This window comes from Hydra vulgaris, chromosome 02, assembly GCF_038396675.1.
Source record: "Hydra vulgaris chromosome 02, alternate assembly HydraT2T_AEP".
Taxonomy (NCBI): domain Eukaryota; kingdom Metazoa; phylum Cnidaria; class Hydrozoa; order Anthoathecata; family Hydridae; genus Hydra; species Hydra vulgaris.
Window position 1 is genome coordinate 38,401,931 of NC_088921.1, and position 11,638 is coordinate 38,413,568.

An 11,638-nucleotide genomic window follows, 5' to 3' on the forward strand; every position below is an offset into this window, starting at 1 on the left:
CATTAGATTCTAGAACAAAAGTTCAATACTCATTTTACTAAAATAAGTATTGAACTTTATACTAAAAGTATACTAAAATTTTAACAACCCAATTTTTTCAATATTAGATAAAGATTTAGCTTTTTAAGTATGCAATTTGTAGTTAAACTTTAGGTTAATAAAAACAAATTAAAAAAAAAAGGAAACAAAACCCAAAATTTTTGAAAAAACATTCTAACTTTAAAACATCATGATCAAAAATTTTAAACCTTAACCCTCCCTGATAGTTGCTTATTTCATATACTCTCAAAAACATGTATTGATCAAAAATTATCTTAGGTGCCAAATAAATGCTCTTGTTTATTAATTTCTAACTGGGGACTTAACAAACGAATGGGTGGGAATATTTATTTTTATTAGTGCATTATATTTATTTTAAAGTTGGTTTACCCTAAACGTTTTTTTAGTTTTGAGATATCATGTCCTTGTTGATAGCAAGTAAATTATAAAAAACAGACAGATTTTTTGACTTAATTTTATTAAATAAAAAAACTTAATTAACAAACTCAATAAGCTCAGAATAATTAGGGAAGTTTCGTTGGTATGGTAATAAAAACCATAAAATGTTGGCCCTAAGTATTACCTAAAAACTATTAACTATGTAAAGATTCCAATCCCCATTTCAAATTAGATTGATCGTAGAAAACTTTTTCCAATGAAAAGATAACAAGTTAATAAAAAACTAGTAATATATATATTCTGAAACCACAAAAATATTCTGATACCACAAAAATATTCTGATACCACAAAAATATTCTGAAACCACAAAAATATTCTGATACCACAAAAATATTCTGATACCACAAAAATATTCTGAAACCACAAAAATATTCTGAAACCACAAAAATATTCTGATACCACAAAAATATTCTGATACCACAAAAATATTCTGAAACCACAAAAATATTCTGAAACCACAAAAATATTCTGATACCACAATAATATTCTAATACCACAAAAATATTCTGATACCACAAAAATACTCTGAAAACAAAACATTTAGTGTTACGGTCATCGATCACGACTATTTTCCAAATCACAATTACTGTCACCGCGGAAGAAGTTGTTTGTCTCTGGAAGACGCATGGGCTAGTTTTTCAGTCATAAGTCAGTTAAATCCATGCATAAATCCATGCATATGTGTTTAATCCATCATGGTTTTCTGGAGTATGACTAGGCTGGACTATGACTCACAAAAATGTTTTTAGCCATTTGTAGCTATAAAAAGAGCTTTTTGAAAAATTGAGATAATATCAGATAGTTGTTTTCAATCGTCAAATGTGAAATAAACATATTGTTGATTAAATATATATATATATATATATATATATATATATATATATATATATATATATATATATATATAAATATAAAGCGAATCTAGAAGGTCAGAGGGGGTTTCTAAACACCATTGTAACCCTAAAAAAATACAAGTTTTTAACATGAAAAAGTGTTTTTCAGAAGAAATTTGTTATCTTTGTACACGCAAAGTTGTCACAATTTGCTTCCATTCCACTTTCAAATATTAGAGGTGTATCGTGGGTGTCTTTGTTACGATCTAACACATTCTTAGTGAAATGTTACATTCTTATAAACATTTCAAACTATAAAACACTGATTATTTTTTGTGTTCAAAAGTATAAACTATATTTTCTTACTTTACAGTATATACGAGTGGTGTATAAATAACCATATATTACTTATAAAAAAACTGGAACTCTATGGAGTAAAAAATAAAAACTTACTTTGGTTTGAAGATTACCTGGCGAACAGGTCACAATGTATTATTTATAAAAAAATTGAAAAAGAAAAACACATTACATGTGGTGTGTCCCAAGTATCAATCTTAGGACCATTATTATTTATATTTGTATATAAATGATTTATACTTACCATCAAATATTTTAAATGTTATATTGTTTTTTTTATTCCAACAAAAACATAAAAGTTCTCTTTAATAAATTTAATGAAGAACTATTAAAAACAAACGAGTGCTTTACAAGTAATAGGCTTTCGTTAAATGTAGATAAAACTAAATTTATTTTATTCTTTAAACCTAGTAAAGCAAAACCTAGTAAAGCAAAAACACGCATGCAGGATTGTATTTGGTGCGCCCAGAACTTTTCATTGCGAACCTCTTTTAAGGACGCTTGGTGCCCTAAGTATCTATAAACTTAATATACATCAAGTTCTACAATTCATGTTTAAAATAAAACATGGGCTTTCTCATATTGTATTTCAGTCTTACTTTAGTGAAATCTCGCACAAGTATCCTACTAAATTTTTAATTAACAACTTTATTGTACCAAAAACTAATTTAAAACTAAGTTTTTACCAAATCCAATACGTGGACCGTTTCTGTGGAAACACTTTTCAAAATTTATTACAAAAAAAAGAATATTCAAAACATCTTTTTGGAACAATTCAGGAAAGAATCTAAGAGTCTCTTATTACAAAATGACTTTGATTTAAAATATCTCTTTTAAAATAAATACATAAATACTATAAATTATCTAAAAAAATAGTTATTGACACTACTTCTCTTTTGTTGCAGTTTTATTTTTATTTAATTTTTGTTTTTTGTTAAAAAAACTTTTGTTTTTTAACAAAAAACAAAAATTTTTTAACAAAAATTTTTGTTTTTTGCATACCATGCTTGTTGCATGGTATGCAAAGGGCTGATTACAAAATGCAATAAATTTTGAACTATCCCTTACAGAATTTGTAGTCCATTTTTTTGCAAAGTTAATAACAATATAGAGTTTATGTTTACTAGTTTTTAAGCAAAATAACTCATTTACTTGTGTAAGAGTATTAACAATTGACTCACCGTTATTGGTGAATAAAAAGACTACATCTCCGTTTTTACAGTGTGTATGTATTTCACCACACAAAGTGAAGTTTACAGTTAAATCTTTTATGACTGCATCCGTAAACACACCTCCACTGTTTTTTGGACCCATAATTCCTTTAAAAGTATATATAATGAGTTAATATATTATAGTTTTATTTAAATTTTGTGAAAAATAAACAAATAATATATAATAATTTTATAACATAATACAACATGTAAAGATGTATTAAATAATATAGAATTAAAAAATCTCATACATACCTTCTACAAACAAGTAATCGTTACCATAAACTAGTATTTCAACCTCAATAATGCAAATATAATTTTTAGGAACTGTAAACATAAGCCAAACTAGTTTAAGATCAAGTAACTGTTACTTTAATCAAACAAACAGATTAAATAAACTAAAACAAAAATAGTAGCAAAAAAATAAGTATGTAAAAATAAGTATGCAAAAGACTCTTCACGTTTATCGACATTTAAAATACAGTGGAGAAAATAGAATTAGCCTCACCATGTACTGATCCAATATTTTGTAAATCTGGAAGCAAACTTGTGTGGTGTATCTTTTGCATCTACACACATATAATTATTGTTACAAACAACAACTTTTTAGATTATAATATAGCATAATTAAATTGCGGTACACTTGATAAAACTATAAAATGTATAATACTTGATATTTGCGGTAACAAGTAGAATCAGCTTCATCAATCATTATTTTCAGTTTGCTTGTATATTTGGATCTGTTGATACGCATTTGTGACATGATTTTGTGTTATTATTTGTAAGTTAAATAAAGACTGAAATCAGTGCTCATAAAGTTTTTTAACATTTGGTTTTTGATACCTTAATTTGAAATGGGACGTGGTAAGCGTTTAACGATGAAGTAATAGCAGTAATCAAAGCATACAAAGATACGGGCTTATCTCATCGGGAAATTGCAAACAAAATTAAAAGATCTCCAAAGTGGTTAATAATTACTTCATGATCGGCGTTAATTATGGAGCTTATAAGGAAGTGGCGGCAAACGAAAAATTGATAATTGTACTAAACGAGTTATTGTACGTCGTACTACTGCTCAGCACATGACTGCATCTCAAATTCGTGCTGATTTACAATTACCTGTATCTGTTCAACGTGTGAGACAAATCTTACATGAAGATCTAAACACAGTTTGGAAAAAACGTAAACCAAAACCAAAACTTACTGCTCATCATAAAGAAGTTATATTACAATTTGCAAAAGAACTCATGTCTTGGCAGGAAGAGTGGCGTCAAGTTCTCTTTAGTGATGAAAAAAAGTTCAGTTTAGATGGTCCTGATGGCTATCAATAATACTGGCACGATCTTTGAAAAGAGAAAGAAACTCAGATGAGTCGTAACTTTGGTGGTGGAACTGTTATGGTTTGGGGGGCTTTTTTCTTTGCTGGAAAACTTCCTCTGGCATGGATTTCAACAAAAAAGAAAAAAAAAAGTTTGCTGAAAATGGTGAGAAATTGATGGGTGAAAACTTCACTTTCTAACAAAGTAATGCTGCTATCCATAATTCAAAGGTTACAAAAACTTGGCTTAGAGAAAAAAATATTCACGTAATGGAATGGCCCGCGTGTAGTCCAGATCTTAACCCAATTGAAAATCTATGGGGAATATTTTCTAGAAAGGTTTATGAAAATGGTAAGTAATTTGAATACACCTTGGAGCTAAAAACTCGTATCAAAGAAGCTTGGAATGAAATATCTATAGAAACCATCCAAAATATTGTGACCAGTATATCAAGTCGCGTATTTGAAGTTATTAAAAATTCAGGAAGCATTACTAAATATTAAATTAGCGTAAAAACAAAATACTTTCTTTATTTTTTTGTATATAACGTTAATGAGGCTAATTCAATTTTCTCCACAAATTGAATACTTTTAACTTTTTTCCATTTGTAATTAATTTAACATACCAATTTATAAACTTTTTAGTTGTAGTAGAAGATAATAAGAAATAAAGTAGATTTAATAATTGTTTCACTGCCATTTTTGTTAAATTAGAACTAAAAATAAAGGTGAGGCTAATTCTATTTTCTCCACTGTATTGCACATAAATTTCATTGGAACTATTATAATGTTTTGTTATTGTATTATTTTGGGTGAAATTTTTAAAATAAACAATTAAAATGTTAAAAATTGGGTTAAAATGGAAAATAAAATTGCTGATTTTTCTTTTTTTCTTTTTAAAACAAAAACAGGAATGGTGGCGTCTTTCAATAATGGTTGATCCCACCATGAACAACAAAGCTCCCACTACTTTGAATATGATCTCCTCTGCTGCGCCAACTTCCGCAGGCACCTCCTCGTCCGCTGCCACAACCGCTACGGTTTCTCATTTTGCTGGAGCTCCCAGCACTCTTCTAAGGAGAATGATAGGCCCAGCTAAATGGTTCCTTATCCACTCCTCCTAACTTGACCCATCGCAAAAATGATTTATTGCTAGTGGGTCTAGGGTGCTGGGACCTATATCGACGATTGGCACCATATGTAAGCTCTAAATGGCAAAGAATTGTAAATAGATTAGTACTGAATGGCATTATGTAAAATTCAATATAAACCGATTACTTGTAAAAGTGATAGGCTGAATAATTAAAATGAACTAATTAACCAATAATAGAAAATGTTAACAAATGTATCAAATAGTGTATGTAAATAGAAATATTATGAATTCAATAATCATTTAGAAGCATTTCTAAATCATAAATTTACCAGCAAAAAGTTGTGCACATTGAACTAAAGGTAAAAAAGGTTGTTAAAAACTATTTAATCTAGTTTAAAAACAACATAACAGTATACTGAACATCAAAAAAAATAATAAAATATTTATGCTAAGTAATGTTTATATAGAAATAAAAACTTTGCTTTACTTAGGTCACAAACAATTCATAACAGAATAATTAACAATAACAAATCATTTAGTCAAAACATAAAAAGTAAATAAGCTTCTCACCAGTCAATCATCACGATGGAAATTTGTTAAACTAATCAGCCAAGCACACTTTATAAGCCTTTTTCCTTTAAGCAGAATCTTTTTCACAATTAATGACTAAATTTTTAATTTTACATGCAAAAGATCCAAAAAACATCATGGAAAATAATTTTTGGATTATTGGCATGTTTTTATACTACAATAAAACACATAATGCAGAACTTCCTTCAAACAATCTTTTAGGCATCAACCAAGAAGAATCCTCATAGTTATTAATTAAATCATATCCTTAAAGTATTCTAAAAAATAAAAACAACCACAATACAAAATAAGAAAGTAGTCAAAAATAAAATAATCTTACACTACCTCTTGTAAAATGAATTATAAATAAGTTTGTCTAATAACATTATTTTTAACACAAGTATTAAAAAATTCACTTTGCCTTGCAGATAATTCTCCAGTAAATATAACTGGCCGATATGATGGCACATAAAAGAGAATCACTTCTAAAAAATCCAGTCTTTATTAAAAGTTATTCCTCTCATAAATGATGCTAAAATTTATATTAGTCGAAGCCCCATTGATAGTTTGATTCTATTAACTGATTTCTCTGATTCTATAAAAATACCTAGTCTTCTGTCCACTTATTCTTGTCCTATATGACCTTTGAAAATTAGCACTTTTAATATAAATAGTCACTTCAAATGACTATTGTTGTCAATAGCGTTTTCCTTTTTAAATTTAACTCATTTTTATAAAAATATTAATGTTACTAATGTTATTAAAAAATTTTTCTCGCTTAACCCATCCCATTCGCTTTTAACTTTTTCGCTTTTAAAATTTTCGCTGTTAAAAGTTTCGCTTTAACGACACCGAACCGCGTATTTACCTTGGTTGCGAAGATTTTTAACTTCTTCCCAAAGATTCTTTCTCTCTTTTATCGTCTCTTTAGCAAAGTCTTCATTTATATAAATTCCACTTCCTTTTAGGTTTTTAAGTGAACTTAAAATTTTAATTTTATCTTGGAAGTTTAAAAGTTTCGCTACAAGTTCTTGGTGGTTTGTCTTCTTTATACGACCCAACTCGATGCGCTCGTTCCACAAAAATTTCAGTTTAAATAATAAGGTTGTTTGTAAATATTTTTTTCGCAGATTTCTCACAATCACTCCAACTTTCTCCTGGTGAATCTTTCAGACCATCGACTTTAATGTTGTTTTGACGAGAGCGGTTTTTCAAGTCAGTATTTTTCTTATTTATATTTTTAATTTCAAGATCATATTTCTTCCTTATTTGTTTTAATTCTTTCTTTATTTTTTCTTCGCATTTTTTACTTTGTTTGCATTTAATTCATTTTCTATTTTGTCGAGTTTATCAGTAATTATTTTTATATTTCCATTCACTATTTGTGTGAAGTTCTTTTCTTGGTCTTTTAATAACCTTTCTGTTTTTTTAAGCAAAGTTCTTTTTTGTTCTTCAAACCTGTTTGTAATAATTTTTTCGATATTTTTAATTGTTATTTCCATTTTTTAATTAATATTCTTGAAGAGGAATCAAAAACACCTAGATTCAAGTGATGAAATTGAAAACGAGGGAAATTTGTTTGATGATTTGTTTTGAAGGTATCGGAAATCTAATTTTAAAAAAATTTACATTAAAGTCTTAAAGTTATTTTAAAATAATAAACTTCTTTTTACGATTTTTTTCCCATTTAAAGTTATACACAGGTTAAATTATGTTTTGAAAACAAAAAAACATAGTAAAGTATTTTAACGCTTTTACAATTTTCAAACATAAATAATTAAAAAAATAATTGTTTTCAAGTCATAACTCTTATATAAATATTGATCAGCATAAAAGTATCTAATTAACAATACATAGTTTATAATACTTTGGTGCTGTAAAATTTACCCTTTTTTTTACCCCATTGCCCAAAAAGGGATGTTTCCGTAGCGCAATCAACAGGACTTTTTTTACGCACGTCCAAAGACTGTCTATTTTCTATCTGAAAAATTTTAACTTTACACCATTTTTTTCCGGGTTCGACCCTATTTTTCGCTAATTCTCTCCTACTATATGGATCAAGAAAAAAAAAAGATTTTATTCGGTGCTATACTGTTACTAAGGAGCAATATATTGTGTTAAAAAATAACTCCATTGTTTTCAGCATGTTTGAAGGTGCAAATCCTAATTGATGAAAAAATAAATGATTAATTAAAAACACTAAAATTGGTTCACTAACAGTTAAAAGCGCAAGTTAACAATCACAATTTAAATAAAAATTTCGTTATCAATCCAGGTAGTTATTGAATGAATTCTATTTATACCAAAATTGAATAAATATTTCAAAGCTAATACTTCAGCAATCACCGGTAGTTTGCCAAAACCGGTATTTCCGGTTCTTTCTTATTATTATTATAATTTTTCGTATATTAAAATTTACAATGAAATAAATAATGTTAATAAATAAGAGAGCCGGAGCAAGCAAAAGAAATAAACTAACTTATCATCGAGCCCCATTTACATTGAAAAAATCGTCAGTTAAAATACAAAATGAAAAGTAGTTAAGTACATAATAAGAATTTTACACACGTTAGTTACAATATAAATCTTAATATAATATAAATAGGCAGTGTCTACGCGTCCAGCAACCGGACAAATATCTTCTGCACTATTTGTCCGGCGATGTATCACGTGACTGAACGGACTTATAGCGACTGATATATTCGTCCGGCGAGCGTACCACTTGACCAACCGGACAAATAGTGATAGGGATATACGTCCGACGAGTATTTACTTTAAGTTACGTCAAGCTAGAGTTGCCGGATTACAAACTTGACAGCTATTCTTCTGGCGGAAATAACACTGTCGCGCAGATACTGATATTATTCTAAATAAAATCTTCTGAATATAAAGCGCAGAATATAAAGAGTTAATGGAAAAGCATTATTAAAAAAAAAAAAAAACCTCAAATCTGAAATTGATTTGTTTTTTTTCTTATCTATTGATTGCGTATAGACTCATTACACAACATAACTTAAAGTTTAATTGAATAATTTGAGGGAAATTTTGTCTTAGTCACGAAATTATTTAATCTATTAAAATGTATTAATCATACATTTAAATAGACGCTGTCTACAAATTTAATAACGGTACGTCCTTTTGTAAACTGCATTTACTTTAAAATACCTCTGGAATAATGTCTCATACAATATGTAAGTCTTGCCTATAAAATTGTACATAACTAAAGTCCTTGGACTATGATCAAACATTAACGTGTGATGCGGAAGTTATCGGACAAAATAAAAACGTCAATAACTTATTTATAAATAAAAAAACAAACTACTATTATATTTTTTTTAAATAAAGCATTTATCTTTTAATAAAAATATATTACTTTTTATATGAAAAAACACCACCATCTGCAATTGATCTCAATTTTGTTTGACGCGTTTCTTATGCGACTGTAAAAAGTTTAAATCAATTTCTTGTAGTTTTAGTTTAATGTGATCAATCAAAACTTGCTCTGTTGAAGCTTGCCAATCTCCCTCGTAAACCTTCTGTGCTAAATGTCCCCAAAAATTTTCAATTGGTCGTGCTTGAGGCACATTTGGGGGATTGGATTCCTTATCAACGTAATAGACATATTCGTCCATCCAATTTAGAGAATCTTTAGAATAATGAGAACTTGCTAAATCTGGCCAAATTAAATAGTTAAAGTCTCCATGATACTTGTGAATAAATGGAAAAAGTCGTTTTTCTAAACATTCATTAATATAGATTGATGAATTGATCGCTACAGCCTTGGAAGTGCGAAACAATGGCTCGGACATACCACGGTCAGATATGGCTATCCACATTAACAATTTTTTTGGAAATTTCTTTTTTCCTATAAAACGAACACTTTCTGGGCATGTCTTTTTGTTGTTTGGGTAGTATCCAGAATTTCCAGCCATGTTGTCCCCTGCAAAACAAAAATATTTTTCGTCATCGATGACTAGAAGCGATTTTGTGTTATAGAGTTAGTTAACTAGTTTCCTGCTTCTTTTCTTTGCCTTAATTTGTTGTTCTATAGTGTATTTTGAAGTCTTTTCACGTTTTCTATATTTAATATTCATTTTTTTTAACTGACGACCAATTGTCGATTGATTTACACCGAATTTAATACTTTTTTTTCTCTGACTGGCCCCTTTTCGATTGTTGACAAGTCTCGTTAGTTCGGCTTTCTTTTCTCTAGTCCAGGATGTCGGACAACCAGGGTGCTTTCTATCAGAAAAAGATTGAACAGTTTCAAGTCTTTTTAAGTTATCATATATTGTACTTCGAGCAAATCCTTCCTTTTCAAAATGATTTACGATTTTTTTTATTTTTATTTTAGGTTTATTTACAAAAAATATTATTAGTCGCTTTCGAAAAGATTCTCGTTCAGCTGCATTTAACCTCATTTTAAATAATTGTGTTTCAATTAATAAAATTTATATTTTATAGAACGTTTATGCCTACGCATAAAACCACAAAAACTAATTATTATGCTCAAATAATGAAATTAAGATTTGTCCGATAACTTTCGCATCACCCGTTAGTGTTGGCCTTACCTTTCCAACCTCAGGCGAAATACAAATACCATATATAGATGAAAATGATAGCCGATAAAGACTTAATTTGGTTCAGTTACTTAAATTTTCAGTATTTTGCCACGGAAGTTTTTATAACTAAATGCAAGCAGACTACCAATAAATGATAGTTGGAAATTCAAATTTGAAAGTTCTCAAATTTCTTTCAAAGATCTTACAGAAGTTAATTATTACTATCTATCTCGAAAAACAAGGGTAAGGGAATCTTTTTATTGTTTGATGAGGCTTGTATTTTAAAAATATCGTTATATCTTGCTACATTATTTGAAATAGACGACAAGCATAAACAAGCGGCATAGCGCATCGAAAAAATTTGCAAACCCTGGCAAAAAAGCAAGCGTAAAAATAAAGTACTTTCAATAACTGATATATATATATATATATATATATATATATATATATATATATATATATATATATATATATATATATATATATATATATATATATATATATATATATATATATATATATATATATATATATATATATATATATATATATATATATATATATATATATATATATATATATATGCACACTCGCAGAATAATGTTCACTAACGGGTTTAGGACAGTTAAAAACGTTTAACGCACTTACTGCACTTAAAAAAAATACTAAAATTGAATTCTTTAACGATTGTTATATTGTATCTTATTGCAAATTTGTAATCTTAACTTGTTGAATTTGATCAAAAAGTAAAATAAATCTGCATCTGCAGACTTTAGCATTAGCTGTAATGAGCATAGTTTACATCAGCACAATTACGCACATAAAAACCAAAACAAAAGCAACCCTTAGGATGTGTGTGTTTTTGCCTAATTAATGGATCATACGGAATTTAAACAATATGCCGTTCATCATGCAACTATGTTACAAGGGCTTTTGTCATGCTGTAGAGGGTGATTAAAGATCCTAAAGGTGTCATATATGTTTTTATAATAAAATTAAATTTTTTTATATCGATTTTCTTGAAAACTGTTAAAAATACTTGAAAATTGTTAAAAATACCTCTTTCATATCATAAAAACTTAGACTATTAAACATTACGTGCTAACAGCCCTAAGAGCAGAATTTTCAAAACATTAAAAATACAAATATAAAAATGTAAGCAAATATAAAAATCTAATGCTGCTGCAACTCTAATG

At 28.1% G+C, this 11,638-nt stretch overlaps 1 long non-coding RNA gene across 1 annotated transcript; it reads right to left on the reverse strand.

Moving 5' to 3' along the window:
- Nucleotides 1–8,359: 8,359 nt before the first annotated feature.
- Nucleotides 8,360–11,638, reverse strand: LOC136076512 (uncharacterized). Its single transcript, XR_010636329.1, has 2 exons — nt 11,502–11,638; nt 8,360–8,746 (listed from the first exon to the last, which is right to left on the reverse strand). It is a non-coding gene; the product is annotated as an uncharacterized LOC136076512 (long non-coding RNA).